An 18,484-nucleotide genomic window follows, 5' to 3' on the forward strand; every position below is an offset into this window, starting at 1 on the left:
CGAAACCATTAAATAAGTAACCAGCCTGTGCAAGGGATCTGTGTCAGCTGATCCCTGCGAACGTGGACTGAAGTTTTAGATCAAATAAACTAAGCTGAAACCATTAAATAACTAACCAGCCTGTGCCAGCGATCTGTGTCAGCTGATCCCTGCGAACGTGGACTGAAGTTTTAGATCAAATAAACTAAGCTGAAACCATTAAATAACTAACCAGCCTGTGCCAGCGATCTGTTTCAGCTGATCTTTGCGAACGTGGACTGAAGTTTTAGATCAAATAAACTAAGCTGAAACCATTAAATAACTAACCAGCCTGTGCCAGCGATCTGTGTCAGCTGATCCCTGCGAACGTGCACTGAAGTCTTAGATCAAATAAACTAAGCTGAAACCACTAAATAACTAACCAGCGTGTGTCAGGAATCTGTGTTAGCTGATCCCTGCGACCGTGCACTGAAGTTTTAGATTAAATAAACCAAACCTAAACCATTAAATAACTAACCAGCCTGTGCCAGCGATCTGTGTCAGCTAATCCCTGCAACCGTGCACTGAAGTTTTAGATAAAATTAACTAAGTTGAGACCATTAAATAACTAACCAGCGTGTGTCAGGAATCTGTGTTAGCTGATCTCTGCGACCGTGCACTGAAGTCTTAGATCAAATAAACTAAGCTGAAACCATTAAATAACTAACCAGCCTGTGCCAGCGATCTGTGTCAGCTGATCCCTGCAACCGTGCACTGAAGTTTTAGATAAATTAAACTAACCTGAAACCATTAAATAACTAACCAGCCTGTGCCAGCGATCTGTGTCAGCTGATCCCTGCAACCGTGCACTGAAGTTTTAGATAAATTAAACTAAGCTGAAACCATTAAATAACTAACCAGCGATCTGTGTCAGATGATCCCTGCAACCGTGCACTGAAGTTTTAGATAAATTAAACTAAGTTAAAACCATTAAATAACTAACCAGCCTGTGCAAGGGATCTGTGTCAGCTGATCCCTGCAACCGTGCACTGAAGTTTTAGAGAAAATAAACTAAGTTAAAACCATTAAATAACTAACCAGCCTGTGCCAGGGATCTGTGTCAGCTGATCCCTGCAACTGTGCACTGAAGTTTTAGAGAAAATTAACTAAGTTGAAACCATTAAATAACTATCCAGCCTGTACCAGCGATCTGTGTCAGCTGATCCCTGCAACCGTGCACTGAAGTTTTAGAGAAAATAAACTAAGCTGAAGCCATTAAATAACTAACCAGCCTGTGCCAGCGATCTGTGTCAGCTGATCCCTGCAACCGTGCACTGAAGTTTTAGATAAACTAAGCTGAAACCATTAAATAACTAACCAGCCTGTGCCAGCGATCTGTGTCCGCTGATCCCTGCGAACGTGGACTGAAGTTTTAGATCAAATAAACTAAGCTGAAACCATTAAATAACTAACCAGCCTGTGCCAGCGATCTGTGTCAGCGGATCCCTGCGACCGTGGACTGAAGTTTTAGATCAAATAAACTAAGCTGAAACCACTAAACAACTAACCAGCCTGTGCCAGCGATCTGTGTCAGCTGATCCCTGCAACCGTGCACTGAAGTCTTAGATAAACTAAGCTGAAACCATTAAATAACTAACCAGCGATCTGTGTCAGCTGATCACTGCGACCGTGCACTGAAGTTTTAGATAAACTAAGCTGAAACCATTAAATAACTAACCAGCCTGTACCAGCGATCTGTTTCAGCTGATCCCTGCAATCGTGCACTGAAGTTTTAGATCAAATAAACTAAGCTGAAACCATTAAATAACTAACCAGCCTGTCCCAGCGATCTGTGTCAGCTGATCTTTGCGACCATGCCCTGAAGTATTAGATCAAATAAACTAACCTCAAACCATTAAATAACTAACCAGCCTGTGCGAGCGATCTGTGTCAGCTGATCCCTGCAACCGTGCACTGAAGTTTTAGATCAAATAAACTAAGCTGAAACCATTAAATAACTAACCAGCGATCTGTGTCAGCTGATCCCTGCGAACGTGGACTGAAGTTCTAGAGAAAATAAACTAAGTTGAAACCATTAAATAACTAACCAGCGATCTGTGTCAGCTGATCCCTGCGACCGTGCACTGAAATTTTAGAGAAAATAAACTAAGTTGAAACCATTAAATAACTAACCAGCGATCTGTGTCAGCTGATCCCTGCGACCGTGCACTGAAGTTTTAGAGAAAATAAACTAAGTTGAAACCATTAAATAACTAACCAGCCTGTGCCAGCGATCTTTGTCAGCTGATCCCTGCGAACGTGGACTGAAGTTTTAGATAAAATAAACTAAGCTGAAACCATTAAATAACTAACCAGTCTGTACCAGCGATCTGTGTCAGCTGATCCCTGCGAACGTGCACTGAAGTTTTAGATAAAATAAACTAAGCTGAAACCATTAAATAACTAACCAGTCTGTACCAGCGATCTGTGTCAGCTGATCCCTGCGAACGTGCACTGAAGTTTTAGATAAAATAAACTAAGCTGAAACCATTAAATAACTAACCAGCGATCTGTGTCAGCGGATCCCTGCGACCGTGCACTGAAGTTTAAGATAAAATAAACTAAGTTGAAACCATTAAATAACTAACCAGCCTGTGCCAGCGATCTGTGTCAGCGGATCCCTGCGACCGTGCACTGAAGTTTTAGATAAAATAAACTAAGTTGAAACCATTAAATAACTAACCAGCCTGTGCAAGGGATCTGTGTCAGCTGATCCCTGCGAACGTGGACTGAAGTTTTAGAGAAAATAAACTAAGTTGAAACCATTAAATAACTAACCAGCGATCTGTGTCAGCTGATCCCTGCGACCGTGCACTGAAGTTTTAGAGAAAATAAACTAAGTTGAAACCATTAAATAACTAACCAGCGTGTGTCAGGGATCTGTGTTAGCTGATCCCTGCAACTGTGCACTGAAGTTTTACAGAAAATAAAGTAAGCTGAAACCATTAAATAACTAACCAGCGTGTGTCAGCGATCTGTGTCAGCTGATCCCTGCGACCGTGCACTGAAGTTTTAGAGAAAATAAACTAAGTTGAAACCATTAAATAACTAACCAGCGTGTGTCAGGGATCTGTGTTAGCTGATCCCTGCAACTGTGCACTGAAGTTTTACAGAAAATAAAGTAAGCTGAAACCATTAAATAACTAACCAGCCTGTGCCAGGGATCTGTGTCAGCTGATCTTTGCGACCATGCACTGAAGTCTTAGATCAAATAAACTAACCTGAAACCATTTAAATAACTAACCAGCCTGTGACAGCGATCTGTGTCAGCTGATCCCTGCAAGCGTGCACTGAAGTTTTAGATCAAATAAACTAAGCTGAAACCATTAAATAACTAACCAGCCTGTGCCAGCGATCTGTGTCAGCTGATCCCTGCAACCGTGCACTGAAGTCTTAGATCAAATCAACTAAGGTGAAACTATTAAATAACTAAGCCGAAACCATTAAATAAGTAACCAGCCTGTGCAAGGGATCTGTGTCAGCTGATCCCTGCGAACGTGGACTGAAGTTTTAGATCAAATAAACTAAGCTGAAACCATTAAATAACTAACCAGCCTGTGCCAGCGATCTGTGTCAGCTGATCCCTGCGAACGTGGACTGAAGTTTTAGATCAAATAAACTAAGCTGAAACCATTAAATAACTAACCAGCCTGTGCCAGCGATCTGTGTCAGCTGATCCCTGCGAACGTGCACTGAAGTCTTAGATCAAATAAACTAAGCTGAAACCACTAAATAACTAACCAGCGTGTGTCAGGAATCTGTGTTAGCTGATCCCTGCGACCGTGCACTGAAGTTTTAGATTAAATAAACCAAACCTAAACCATTAAATAACTAACCAGCCTGTGCCAGCGATCTGTGTCAGCTAATCCCTGCAACCGTGCACTGAAGTTTTAGATAAAATTAACTAAGTTGAAACCATTAAATAACTAACCAGCGTGTGTCAGGAATCTGTGTTAGCTGATCTCTGCGACCGTGCACTGAAGTCTTAGATCAAATAAACTAAGCTGAAACCATTAAATAACTAACCAGCCTGTGCCAGCGATCTGTGTCAGCTGATCCCTGCAACCGTGCACTGAAGTTTTAGATAAATTAAACTAAGCTGAAACTATTAAATAACTAACCAGCCTGTGCCAGCGATCTGTGTCAGCTGATCCCTGCAACCGTGCACTGAAGTTTTAGATAAATTAAACTAAGCTGAAACCATTAAATAACTAACCAGCGTGTGTCAGGGATCTGTGTTAGCTGATCCCTGCAACTGTGCACTGAAGTCTTAGATCAAATAAACTAAGGTGAAACTATTAAATAACTAACCAGCCTGTGCCAGCGATCTGTGTCAGCTGATCTTTGCGACCATGCACTGAAGTTTTAGATAAACTAAGCTGAAACCATTAAATAACTAACCAGCCTGTGCCAGCGATCTATGTCAGCGGATCCCTGCGACCGTGCACTGAAGTTTTAGATAAAATAAACTAAGCTGAAACCATTAAATAACTAACCAGCCTGTGCCAGCGATCTGTGTCAGCTGATCCCTGCAACCGTGCACTGAAGTTTTAGATCAAATAAACTAAGCTGAAACCATTAAATAACTAACCAGCCTGTGCCAGCGATCTGTGTCAGCGGATCCCTGCGACCGTGCACTGAAGTTTTAGATAAAATAAACTAAGTTGAAACCATTAAATAACTAACCAGCGATCTGTGTCAGCTGATCCCTGCGACCGTGCACTGAAGTTTTAGAGAAAATAAACTAAGCTGAAACCATTAAATAACTAACCAGCGATCTGTGTCAGCTGATCCCTGCGACCGTGCACTGAAGTTTTAGAGAAAATAAACTAAGTTGAAACCATTAAATAACTAACCAGCGTGTGTCAGGGATCTGTGTTAGCTGATCCCTGCAACTGTGCACTGAAGTTTTACAGAAAATAAAGTAAGCTGAAACCATTAAATAACTAACCAGCGTGTGTCAGGGATCTGTGTTAGCTGATCCCTGCGACCGTGCACTGAATTTTTAGAGAAAATAAACTAAGCTGAAACCATTAAATAACTAACCAGCCTGTGCCAGCGATCTGTGTCAGCTGATCCCTGCGAACGTGGACTGAAGTTTTAGATCAAATAAACTAAGCTGAAACCATTAAATAACTAACCAGCCTGTGCCAGCGATCTGTGTCAGCTGATCCCTGCGAACGTGCACTGAAGTCTTAGATCAAATAAACTAAGCTGAAACCACTAAATAACTAACCAGCGTGTGTCAGGAATCTGTGTTAGCTGATCCCTGCGACCGTGCACTGAAGTTTTAGATTAAATAAACCAAACCTAAACCATTAAATAACTAACCAGCCTGTGCCAGCGATCTGTGTCAGCTAATCCCTGCAACCGTGCACTGAAGTTTTAGATAAAATTAACTAAGTTGAAACCATTAAATAACTAACCAGCGTGTGTCAGGAATCTGTGTTAGCTGATCTCTGCGACCGTGCACTGAAGTCTTAGATCAAATAAACTAAGCTGAAACCATTAAATAACTAACCAGCCTGTGCCAGCGATCTGTGTCAGCTGATCCCTGCAAACGTGCACTGAAGTTTTAGATAAATTAAACTAAGCTGAAACCATTAAATAACTAACCAGCCTGTGCCAGCGATCTGTGTCAGCTGATCCCTGCAACCGTGCACTGAAGTTTTAGATAAATTAAACTAAGCTGAAACCATTAAATAACTAACCAGCGATCTGTGTCAGCTGATCCCTGCAACCGTGCACTGAAGTTTTAGATAAATTAAACTAACTTAAAACCATTAAATAACTAACCAGCCTGTGCAAGGGATCTGTGTCAGCTGATCCCTGCAACCGTGCACTGAAGTTTTAGATAAACTTGGCTGAAACCATTAAATAACTAATCAGCCTGTACCAGCGATCTGTGTCAGCGGATCCCTGCAACTGTGCACTGAAGTTTTAGATAAACTTGGCTGAAACCATTAAATAACTAACCAGCCTGTGCCAGGGATCTGTGTCAGCTGATCCCTGCAACCGTGCACTGAAGTTTTAGATCAAATAAACTAAGCTGAAACCATTAAATAACTAACCAGCCTGTGCCAGGGATCTGTGTCAGCTGATCCCTGCAACCGTGCACTGAAGTTTTAGATCAAATAAACTAAGCTGAAACCATTAAATAACTAACCAGCCTGTGCCAGCGATCTGTGTCAGCTGATCCCTGCAACCGTGCACTGAAGTTTTAGATAAACTAAGCTGAAACCATTAAATAACCAACCAGCGTGTGTCAGGGATCTGTGTTAGCTGATCCCTGCAACTGTGCACTGAAGTTTTAGATAAACTAAGCTGAAACCATTAAATAACCAACCAGCGTGTGCCAGAGATCTGTGTCAGCTGATCCCTGCGAACGTGGACTGAAGTTGTAGATCAAATAAACAAAGCTGAAACCATTAAATAACTAACCAGCGATCTGTGTCAGCTGATCCCTGCGACCGTGCACTGAAGTTTTAGAGAAAATAAACTAAGTTGAAACCATTAAATAACTAACCAGCGTGTGTCAGGGATCTGTGTTAGCTGATCCCTGCAACTGTGCACTGAAGTTTTACACAAAATAAAGTAAGCTGAAACCATTAAATAACTAACCAGCGATCTGTGTCAGCTGATCCCTGCGACCGTGCACTGAAGTTTTAGAGAAAATAAACTAAGTTGAAACCATTAAATAACTAACCAGCGTGTGTCAGGGATCTGTGTTAGCTGATCCCTGCAACTGTGCACTGAAGTCTTAGATCAAATAAACTAAGGTGAAACTATTAAATAACTAACCAGCCTGTGCCAGCGATCTGTGTCAGCTGATCTTTGCGACCATGCACTGAAGTTTTAGATAAACTAAGCTGAAACCATTAAATAACTAACCAGCCTGTGCCAGCGATCTATGTCAGCGGATCCCTGCGACCGTGCACTGAAGTTTTAGATAAAATAAACTAAGCTGAAACCATTAAATAACTAACCAGCCTGTGCCAGCGATCTGTGTCAGCTGATCCCTGCAACTGTGCACTGAAGTTTTAGATCAAATAAACTAAGCTGAAACCATTAAATAACTAACCAGCCTGTGCCAGCGATCTGTGTCAGCGGATCCCTGCGACCGTGCACTGAAGTTTTAGATAAAATAAACTAAGTTGAAACCATTAAATAACTAACCAGCGATCTGTGTCAGCTGATCCCTGCGACCGTGCACTGAAGTTTTAGAGAAAATAAACTAAGCTGAAACCATTAAATAACTAACCAGCGATCTGTGTCAGCTGATCCCTGCGACCGTGCACTGAAGTTTTAGAGAAAATAAACTAAGTTGAAACCATTAAATAACTAACCAGCGTGTGTCAGGGATCTGTGTTAGCTGATCCCTGCAACTGTGCACTGAAGTTTTACAGAAAATAAAGTAAGCTGAAACCATTAAATAACTAACCAGCGTGTGTCAGGGATCTGTGTTAGCTGATCCCTGCGACCGTGCACTGAAGTTTTAGAGAAAATAAACTAAGTTGAAACCATTAAATAACTAACCAGCCTGTGCCAGCGATCTGTGTCAGCTGATCCCTGCAACCGTGCACTGAAGTCTTAGATCAAATCAACTAAGGTGAAACTATTAAATAACTAAGCCGAAACCATTAAATAAGTAACCAGCCTGTGCAAGGGATCTGTGTCAGCTGATCCCTGCGAACGTGGACTGAAGTTTTAGATCAAATAAACTAAGCTGAAACCATTAAATAACTAACCAGCCTGTGCCAGCGATCTGTGTCAGCTAATCCCTGCAACCGTGCACTGAAGTTTTAGATAAAATTAACTAAGTTGAAACCATTAAATAACTAACCAGCGTGTGTCAGGAATCTGTGTTAGCTGATCTCTGCGACCGTGCACTGAAGTTTTAGATAAATTAAACTAAGCTGAAACCATTAAATAACTAACCAGCGATCTGTGTCAGCTGATCCCTGCAACCGTGCACTGAAGTTTTAGATAAACTAAGCTGAAACCATTAAATAACTAACCAGTCTGTACCAGCGATTCTGTGTCAGCTGATCCCTGCAACCGTGCACTGAAGTTTTAGATTAAATAAACCAAACCTAAACCATTAAATAACTAACCAGCCTGTGCCAGCGATCTGTGTCAGCTGATCCCTGCAACCGTGCACTGAAGTTTTAGATAAACTAAGTTGAAACCATTAAATAACTAACCAGCCTGTGCCAGCGATCTGTTTCAGCTGATCCCTGCGACCGTGCACTGAAGTTTTAGATCAAAAAATACTAAGTTGAAACCATTAAATAACTGACCAGCCTGTGCCAGCGATCTGTTTCAGCTGATCCCTGCAACCGTGCACTGAAGTCTTAGATCAAAATAAACTAAGCTGAAACCACAAAATAACTAACCAGCCTGTGCCAGCGATCTGTGTCAGCTGATCCCTGCAACCGTGCACTGAAGTTTTAGATAAAATAAACTAAGCTGAAACCATTAAATAACTAACCAGCCTGTGCCAGCGATCTTTGTCAGCTGATCCTTGCAAACGTGCACTGAAGTTTTAGATAAAATTAACTAAGTTGAAACCATTAAATAACTAACCAGCGTGTGTCAGGGATCTGTGTTAGTTGATCCCTGCGACCGTGCACTGAAGTTTTAGATAAAATAAACTAAGCTGAAACCATTAAATAACTAACCAGCCTGTGCAAGGGATCTGTGTCAGCTGATCCCTGCAACCGTGCACTGAAGTTTTAGATAAACTTGGCTGAAACCATTAAATAACTAACCAGCCTGTACCAGCGATCTGTTTCAGCTGATCCCTGCAATCGTGCACTGAAGTTTTACATCAAATAAACTAACCTGAAACCATTTAAATAACTAACCAGCGTATGTCAGGGATCTGTGTTAGTTGATCCCTGCGACCGTGCACTGAAGTTTTAGATAAAATAAACTAAGTTGAAACCATTAAATAACTGGCCAGCCTGTGCCAGCGATCTGTTTCAGCTGATCCCTGCAACCGTGCACTGAAGTTTTAGATCAAATAAACTAAGCTGAAACCATTAAATAACCAACCAGCCTGTGCCAGGGATCTGTGTCAGCTGATCCCTGCAACCGTGCACTGAAGTTTTAGATAAAATTAACTAAGTTGAAACCATTAAATAACTAACCAGCGTGTGTCAGGAATCTGTGTTAGCTGATCTCTGCGACCGTGCACTGAAGTTTTAGATAAATTAAACTAAGCTGAAACCATTAAATAACTAACCAGCGATCTGTGTCAGCTGATCCCTGCAACCGTGCACTGAAGTTTTAGATAAACTAAGCTGAAACCATTAAATAACTAACCAGTCTGTACCAGCGATTCTGTGTCAGCTGATCCCTGCAACCGTGCACTGAAGTTTTAGATTAAATAAACCAAACCTAAACCATTAAATAACTAACCAGCCTGTGCCAGCGATCTGTGTCAGCTGATCCCTGCAACCGTGCACTGAAGTTTTAGATAAACTAAGTTGAAACCATTAAATAACTAACCAGCCTGTGCCAGCGATCTGTTTCAGCTGATCCCTGCGACCGTGCACTGAAGTTTTAGATCAAAAAATACTAAGTTGAAACCATTAAATAACTGACCAGCCTGTGCCAGCGATCTTTTTCAGCTGATCCCTGCGAACGTGGACTGAAGTCTTAGATCAAAATAAACTAAGCTGAAACCACAAAATAACTAACCAGCCTGTGCCAGCGATCTGTGTCAGCTGATCCCTGCAACCGTGCACTGAAGTTTTAGATAAAATAAACCAAACCGAAACCATTAAATAACTAACCAGCCTGTGCCAGCGATCTGTGTCAGAGGATCCCTGCGAACGTGGACTGAAGTTTTAGATCAAATAAACTAAGTTGAAACTATTAAATAACTAACCAGCCTGTGCCAGCGATCTGTGTCAGCTGATCCCTGCAACCGTGCACTGAAGTTTTAGATCAAATAAACTAAGTTGAAACCATTAAATAACTAACCAGCCTGTGCCAGCGATCTGTGTCAGCTGATCCCTGCAACCGTGCACTGAAGTTTTAGATAAACTAAGCTGAAACCATTAAATAACTGACCAGCCTGTGCCAGCGATCTGTTTCAGCTGATCCCTGCGACCGTGCACTGAAGTTTTAGATCAAAAAATACTAAGTTGAAACCATTAAATAACTGACCAGCCTGTGCCAGCGATCTGTTTCAGCTGATCCCTGCGAACGTGGACTGAAGTCTTAGATCAAAATAAACTAAGCTGAAACCACAAAATAACTAACCAGCCTGTGCCAGCGATCTGTGTCAGCTGATCCCTGCAACCGTGCACTGAAGTTTTAGATAAAATAAACTAAGCTGAAACCATTAAATAACTAACCAGCCTGTGCCAGCGATCTTTGTCAGCTGATCCTTGCAAACGTGCACTGAAGTTTTAGATAAAATTAACTAAGTTGAAACCATTAAATAACTAACCAGCGTGTGTCAGGGATCTGTGTTAGTTGATCCCTGCGACCGTGCACTGAAGTTTTAGATAAAATAAACTAAGCTGAAACCATTAAATAACTAACCAGCCTGTGCAAGGGATCTGTGTCAGCTGATCCCTGCAACCGTGCACTGAAGTTTTAGATAAACTTGGCTGAAACCATTAAATAACTAACCAGCCTGTACCAGCGATCTGTTTCAGCTGATCCCTGCAATCGTGCACTGAAGTTTTAGATCAAATAAACTAACCTGAAACCATTTAAATAACTAACCAGCGTATGTCAGGGATCTGTGTTAGTTGATCCCTGCGACCGTGCACTGAAGTTTTAGATAAAATAAACTAAGTTGAAACCATTAAATAACTGGCCAGCCTGTGCCAGCGATCTGTTTCAGCTGATCCCTGCAACCGTGCACTGAAGTTTTAGATCAAATAAACTAAGCTGAAACCATTAAATAACCAACCAGCCTGTGCCAGGGATCTGTGTCAGCTGATCCCTGCAACCGTGCACTGAAGTTTTAGATAAACTTGGCTGAAACCATTAAATAACTAACCAGCCTGTGCCAGCGATCTGTTTCAGCTGATCCCTGCAATCGTGCACTGAAGTTTTAGATCAAATAAACTAAGTTAAAACCATTAAATAACTAACCAGCCTGTGCCAGGGATCTGTGTCAGCTGATCCCTGCAACCGTGCACTGAAGTTTTAGATAAACTAAGCTGAAACCATTAAATAACTAGCCAGCCTGTGCAAGGGATCTGTGTCAGCTGATCCCTGCGAACGTGGACTGAAGTTTTAGATCAAATAAACAAAGCTGAAACCATTAAATAACTAACCAGCGATCTGTGTCAGCTGATCACTGCGACCGTGCACTGAAGTTTTAGATAAAATAAACTAAGTTGAAACCATTAAATAACTAACCAGCCTGTGCCAGCGATCTGTGTCAGCTGATCCCTGCAACCGTGCACTGAAGTCTTAGATCAAATAAACTAAGCTGAAACCATTAAATAACTAACCAGCGATCTGTGTCAGCTGATCCCTGCGACCGTGCACTGAAGTTTTAGATAAAATAAACTAAGCTGAAACCATTAAATAACTAACCAGCGATCTGTGTCAGCGGATCCCTGCGACCGTGCACTGAAGTCTTAGATCAAATAAACTAACCTGAAACCATTAAATAACTAACCAGCCTGTGCCAGCGATCTGTGTCAGCTGATCCCTGCAACCGTGCACTGAAGTTTTAGATAAAATAAACTAAGCTGAAACCATTAAATAACTAACCAGCCTGTGCCAGCGATCTTTGTCAGCTGATCCTTGCAAACGTGCACTGAAGTTTTAGATAAAATTAACTAAGTTGAAACCATTAAATAACTAACCAGCGTGTGTCAGGGATCTGTGTTAGTTGATCCCTGCGACCGTGCACTGAAGTTTAAGATAAAATAAACTAAGTTGAAACCATTAAATAACTAACCAGCCTGTGCCAGCGCTCTGTGTCAACTGATTCCTGCAACCGTGCACTGAAGTTTTAGATAAACTAAGTTGAAACCATTAAATAACTAACCAGCCTGTGCCAGCGATCTGTGTCAGCTGATCCCTGCAACCGTGCACTGAAGTTTTAGATTAAATAAACCAAACCTAAACCATTAAATAACTAACCAGCCTGTGCCAGCGATCTGTGTCAGCTGATCCCTGCAACTGTGCACTGAAGTTTTAGATAAACTAAGCTGAAACCATTAAATATCTAACCAGTCTGTACCAGCGATTCTGTGTCAGCTGATCCCTGCAACCGTGCACTGAAGTTTTAGATTAAATAAACCAAACCTAAACCATTAAATAACTAACCAGCCTGTGCCAGCGATCTGTGTCAGCTGATCCCTGCAACCGTGCACTGAAGTTTTAGATAAACTAAGCTGAAACCATTAAATAACTGACCAGCCTGTGCCAGCGATCTGTTTCAGCTGATCCCTGCGAACGTGGACTGAAGTCTTAGATCAAAATAAACTAAGTTGAAACCACAAAATAACTAACCAGCCTGTGCCAGCGATCTGTGTCAGCTGATCCCTGCAACCGTGCACTGAAGTTTTAGATAAAATAAACTAAGCTGAAACCATTAAATAACTAACCAGCCTGTCCCAGCGATCTTTGTCAGCTGATCCTTGCAAACGTGCACTGAAGTTTTAGATAAAATTAACTAAGTTGAAACCATTAAATAACTAACCAGCGTGTGTCAGGGATCTGTGTTAGTTGATCCCTGCGACCGTGCACTGAAGTTTTAGATAAAATAAACTAAGTTGAAACCATTAAATAACTAACCAGCCTGTGCCAGCGACCTGTTTCAGCTGATCTTTGCGAACGTGCACTGAAGTCTTAGATCAAATAAACTAAGCTGAAACCATTAAATAACTAACCAGCCTGTGCCAGCGATCTGTGTCAACTGATCCCTGCAACCGTGCACTGAATTTTTAGATAAAATAAACTAAGTTGAAACCATTAAATAACTAACCAGCCTGTGCCAGGGATCTGTGTCAGCTGATCCCTGCAACCGTGCACTGAAGTTTTAGATAAACTTGGCTGAAACCATTAAATAACTAACCAGCCTGTGCCAGCGATCTGTTTCAGCTGATCCCTGCAATCGTGCACTGAAGTTTTAGATCAAATAAACTAAGTTAAAACCATTAAATAACTAACCAGCCTGTGCCAGGGATCTGTGTCAGCTGATCCCTGCAACCGTGCACTGAAGTTTTAGATAAAATAAACCAAACCGAAACCATTAAATAACTAACCAGCATGTGCCAGCGATCTGTGTCAGCTGATTCCTGCAACCGTGCACTGAAGTTTTAGATAAACTAAGCTGAAACCATTAAATAACTAACCAGCCTGTGCCAGCGATCTGTGTCAGCTGATCCCTGCAACCGTGCACTGAAGTTTTAGATCAAATAAACTAAGTTGAAACTATTAAATAACTAGCCAGCCTGTGCCAGCGATCTGTGTCAGCTGATCCCTGCAACCGTGCACTGAAGTTTTAGATCAAATAAACTAAGTTGAAACCATTAAATAACTAACCAGCCTGTGCCAGCGATCTGTGTCAGCTGATCCCTGCAACCGTGCACTGAAGTTTTAGATAAACTAAGCTGAAACCATTAAATAACTAACCAGCATGTGCCAGCGATCTGTGTCAGCTGATTCCTGCAACCGTGCACTGAAGTTTTAGATAAACTAAGCTGAAACCATTAAGTAACTAACCAGCCTGTGCCAGCGATCTGTGTCAGCTGATCCCTGCAACCGTGCACTGAAGTTTTAGATAAAATAAACTAAGCTGAAACCATTAAATAACTAACCAGCCTGTGCCAACGATCTGTGTCAGCTGATCCCTGCAACCGTGCACTGAAGTTTTAGATAAAATAAACTAAGCTGAAACCATTAAATAACTAACCAGCCTGTGCCAGCGATCTTTGTCAGCTGATCCTTGCAAACGTGCACAGAAGTTTTAGATAAAATTAACTAAGTTGAAACCATTAAATAACTAACCAGCGTGTGTCAGGGATCTGTTTTAGTTGATCCCTGCGACCGTGCACTGAAGTTTTAGATAAAATAAACTAAGTTGAAACCATTAAATAACTAACCAGCGTGTGTCAGGGATCTGTGTTAGTTGATCCCTGCGACCGTGCACTGAAGTCTTAGATCAAATAAACTAAGCTGAAACCATTAAATAACTAACCAGCCTGTGCCAGCGCTCTGTGTCAACTGATCCCTGCAACCGTGCACTGAATTTTTAGAGAAAATAAACTAAGTTGAAACCATTAAATAACTAACCAGCCTGTGCCAGGGATCTGTGTCAGCTGATCCCTGCAACCGTGCACTGAAGTTTTAGATCAAATAAACTAAGCTGAAACCATTAAATAACCAACCAGGCTGTGCCAGCGATCTGTGTCAGCGGATCCCTGCGAACGTGGACTGAAGTCTTAGATCAAATAAACTAAGCTGAAACCATTAAATAACCAACCAGGCTGTGCCAGCGATCTGTGTCAGCTGATCCCTGCGAACGTGGACTGAAGTCTTAGATCAAATAAACTAAGCTGAAACCATTAAATAACTAACCAGCCTGTGCCAGCGATCTGTGTCAGCGGATCCCTGCGACCGTGCACTGAAGTTTTAGATAAAATAAACTAAGCTGAAACCATTAAATAACTAACCAGCCTGTGCCAGCGATCTGTGTCAGCGGATCCCTGCGACCATGCACTGAAGTTTTAGATAAAATAAACTAAGCTGAAACCATTAAATAACTAACCAGCGATCTGTGTCAGCTGATCCCTGTGACCGTGCACTGAAGTTTTAGATAAAATAAACTAAGCTGAAACCATTAAATAACTAACCAGCGATCTGTGTCAGCTGATCCCTGCAACCGTGCACTGAAGTTTAAGATAAAATAAACTAAGTTGAAACCATTAAATAACTAACCAGCCTGTGCAAGGGATCTGTGCCAGCGATCTGTTTCAGCTGATCTTAGCGAACGTGCACTGAAGTCTTAGATCAAATAAACTAACCTGAAACCATTAAATAACCAACCAGCCTGTGCGAGCGATCTGTGTCAGCTGATCCCTGCAACCGTGCACTGAAGTTTTAGATCAAATAAACTAAGCTGAAACCACTAAATAACTAACCAGCCTGTGCCAGCGATCTGTGTCAGCTGATCCCTGCAACCGTGCACTGAAGTTTTAGATAAACTAAGCTGAAACCATTAAATAACTAACCAGTGTGTGTCAGGGATCTGTGTTAGCTGATCCCTGCAACTGTGCACTGAAGTTTTACAGAAAATAAAGTAAGCTGAAACAATTAAATAACTAACCAGCCTGTGCCAGGGATCTGTGTCAGCTGATCTTTGCGACCATGCACTGAAGTTTTAGATCAAATAAACAAAGCTGAAACCATTAAATACCTAACCAGCGATCTGTGTCAGCTGATCCCTGCGACCGTGCACTGAAGTTTTAGATAAACTTGGCTGAAACCATTAAATAACTAACCAGCCTGTACCAGCGATCTGTTTCAGCTGATCCCTGCAACCGTGCACTGAAGTTTTAGATAAACTAAGCTGAAACCATTAAATAACTAACCAGCCTGTGCCAGCGATCTGTGTCAGCTGATCCCTGCAACCGTGCACTGAAGTTTTAGATAAAATAAACCAAACCGAAACCATTAAATAACTAACCAGCCTGTGCCAGCGATCTGTGTCAGCTGATTCCTGCAACCGTGCACTGAAGTTTTAGATAAACTAAGCTGAAACCATTAAATAACTAGCCAGCCTGTGCCAGGGATCTGTGTCAGCTGATCCCTGCAACCGTGCACTGAAGTTTTAGATAAACTAAGCTGAAACCATTAAATAACTAGCCAGCCTATGCCAGCGATCTGTTTCATCTGATCCCTGCAACCGTGCACTGAAGTTTTAGATAAACTAAGCTGAAACCATTAAATAACTAACCAGCCTGTGCCAGCGATCTGTGTCAGCTGATTCCTGCAACCGTGCACTGAAGTTTTAGATAAACTAAGTTGAAACCATTTAAATAACTAACCAGCCTGTGACAGCGATCTGTGTCAGCTGATCCCTGCAACCGTGCACTTACGTCTTAGATCAAATAAACTAAGCTGAAACCATTAAATAACTAACCAGCCTGTGCCAGCGATCTGGGTCAGCTGATCCCTGCGAACGTGGACTGAAGTTTTAGATCAAATAAACAAAGCTGAAACCATTAAATAACTAACCAGCGATCTGTGTCAGCTGATCCCTGCGACCGTGCACTGAAGTTTTAGATAAAATAAACTAAGCTGAAACCATTAAATAACTAACCAGCCTGTGCCAGCGATCTGGGTCAGCTGATCCCTGCGAACGTGGACTGAAGTTTTAGATCAAATAAACAAAGCTGAAACCATTAAATAACTAACCAGCGATCTGTGTCAGCGGATCCCTGCGACCGTGCACTGAAGTTTAAGATAAAATAAACTAAGTTGAAACCATTAAATAACTAACCAGCCTGTGCGAGCGATCTGTGTCAGCTGATCCCTGCGACCGTGCACTGAAGTTTTAGATAAAATAAACTAAGCTGAAACCATTAAATAACTAACCAGCGTTCTGTGTCAGCGGATCCCTGCGACCGTGCACTGAAGTTTAAGATAAAATAAACTAAGTTGAAACCATTAAATAACTAACCAGCCTGTGCCAGCGATCTGTTTCAGCTGATCTTTGCGAACGTGCACTGAAGTCTTAGATCAAATAAACTAACCTGAAACCATTAAATAACTAACCAGCCTGTGCGAGCGATCTGTGTCAGCTGATCCCTGCAACCGTGCACTGAAGTTTTAGATAAACTAAGCTGAAACCATTAAATAACTAACCAGCCTGTGCCAGCGATCTGTGTCAGCTGATCCCTGCAACCGTGCACTGAAGTTTTAGATAAACTTGGCTGAAACAATTAAATAACTAACCAGCCTGTGCCAGCGATCTGTGTCAGCTGATCCCTGCGAACCGTGCACTGAAGTTTTAGATCAAATAAACCAAACCTAAACCATTAAATAACTAACCAGCCTGTGCCAGCGATCTGTGTCAGCTGATCCCTGCAACCGTGCACTGAAGTTTTAGAGAAAATAAACTAAGTTGAAACCATTAAATAACTAACCAGCCTGTGCCAGGAATCTTTGTCAACTGATCCCTGCAACCGTGCACTGAAGTTTTAGATAAAATAAACTAAGTTGAAACCATTAAATAACTAACCAGCCTGTGCAAGGGATCTGTGTCAGCTGATCCCTGCAACCGTGCACTGAAGTTTTAGATAAAATAAACTAAGTTGAAACCATTAAATAACTAACCAGCGTGTGTCAGGGATCTGTGTCAGCTGATCCCTGCAAATGTGCACTGAAGTTTTAGATAAAATAAACTAAGTTGAAACCATTAAATAACTAACCAGCCTGTGCAAGGGATCTGTGTCAGCTGATCCCTGCAACCGTGCACTGAAGTTTTAGATAAACTTGGCTGAAACCATTAAATAACTAACCAGCCTGTACCAGCGATCTGTTTCAGCTGATCCCTGCAACCGTGCACTGAAGTTTTAGATAAACTAAGCTGAAACCATTAAATAACTAACCAGCCTGTGCCAGCGATCTGTTTCAGCTGAACTTTGCGAATTTGCACTGAAGTCTTAGACCAAAATAAACTAAGCTGAAACCACGAAATAACTAACCAGCCTGTGCCAGCGATCTGTGTCAGCTGATCCCTGCAACCGTGCACTGAAGTTTTAGAGAAAATAAACTAAGTTGAAACCATTAAATAACTAACCAGCCTGTGCCAGCGATCTGTGTCAGCTGATCCCTGCAACCGTGCACTGAATTTTTAGAGAAAATAAACTAAGTTGAAACCATTAAATAACTAACCAGCGTGTGTCAGGGATCTGTGTCAGCTGATCCCTGCAACCGTGCACTGAAGTTTTAGATAAAATAAACCAAACCGAAACCATTAAATAACTAACCAGCCTGTGCCAGCGATCTGTGTCAGAGGATCCCTGCGAACGTGGACTGAAGTTTTAGATCAAATAAACTAAGTTGAAACTATTAAATAACTAACCAGCCTGTGCCAGCGATCTGTGTCAGCTGATCCCTGCAACCGTGCACTGAAGTTTTAGATCAAATAAACTAAGTTGAAACCATTAAATAACTAACCAGCCTGTGCCAGCGATCTGTGTCAGCTGATCCCTGCAACCGTGCACTGAAGTTTTAGATAAACTAAGCTGAAACCATTAAATAACTGACCAGCCTGTGCCAGCGATCTGTTTCAGCTGATCCCTGCAATCGTGCACTGAAGTTTTAGATCAAATAAACTAACCTGAAACCATTTAAATAACTAACCAGCGTGTGTCAGGGATCTGTGTTAGTTGATCCCTGCGACCGTGCACTGAAGTTTTAGATAAAATAAACTAAGTTGAAACCATTAAATAACTGGCCAGCCTGTGCCAGC

The sequence above is a fragment of the Rhamphochromis longiceps genome, linkage group LG3, assembly GCF_057381845.1.
Source record: "Rhamphochromis longiceps isolate RC_006_pf linkage group LG3, R_longiceps_female_GT1.1, whole genome shotgun sequence".
Lineage (NCBI taxonomy): Eukaryota > Metazoa > Chordata > Actinopteri > Cichliformes > Cichlidae > Rhamphochromis > Rhamphochromis longiceps.